Source organism: Herpailurus yagouaroundi, unplaced genomic scaffold (genome assembly GCF_014898765.1).
Source record: "Herpailurus yagouaroundi ecotype Mexico unplaced genomic scaffold, PumYag 100, whole genome shotgun sequence".
NCBI classification, from domain to species: domain Eukaryota; kingdom Metazoa; phylum Chordata; class Mammalia; order Carnivora; family Felidae; genus Herpailurus; species Herpailurus yagouaroundi.
This window is the reverse complement of record NW_024412391.1, coordinates 23,353,094-23,353,760: the sequence shown is the minus strand read 5'-3', so window position 1 is coordinate 23,353,760 and position 667 is coordinate 23,353,094.

Sequence of the window (667 nt, the reverse complement as noted above, 5' to 3'; positions counted from 1 at the left end):
TATTATATTTCTTTTGTATACCCTTCAAACGAGCAATTAAAATAAATCTTTCCGGGCGACCCTGTGAGAGGAGGCACTTCGGTAGTTCCGTGCGGGAGGAACATTGCAAGGTTGAAAGTTCCCCCAAGCAGCTGTGCACAACACCACAGTTTGATTGGTGCCCGGGGAGGGGGCAGGGTCTCACTGGTCACACTCATGGCTGGAGATTATTTGCAGTCAACTGCCCTAGAGGTAATGGGGTTTGGAACTACTTTGGTGATTCGGTAAGAAAAAAGAAAGAAAACGGAGAGGGGGGGACTCAGCTTACCCAGGAGCCTCCACCACTTGCTGATTGGACCCACTTAGCATCTGCAGGGAGGACAACAATGAAATGAAAAACATTTCCAGGGGTGAACCCCACGGGTCAATCTCCGGCTGTGCGGGACAATGGGGGGTCTGGCCTCCTCTTCTCTTCCAAAAGGATGAAGGAGTCTTAATGAAGAGACATTTTCTCCGCGAAGATTCTAAACCCCAGCGGGTTCCACTAACTCCAGAGCAGCGAAGCCACCGGCAGAGGCCGGGGGGGAGGGGTGTCGCTATGTGAATCGCCACTCTGAGACTCGGGCGCTGAGGGAGAGCCGCGTCCCTGCGCCCCTCCGCCCGCTGCGCGCGACCCCGGGCGGGCTGC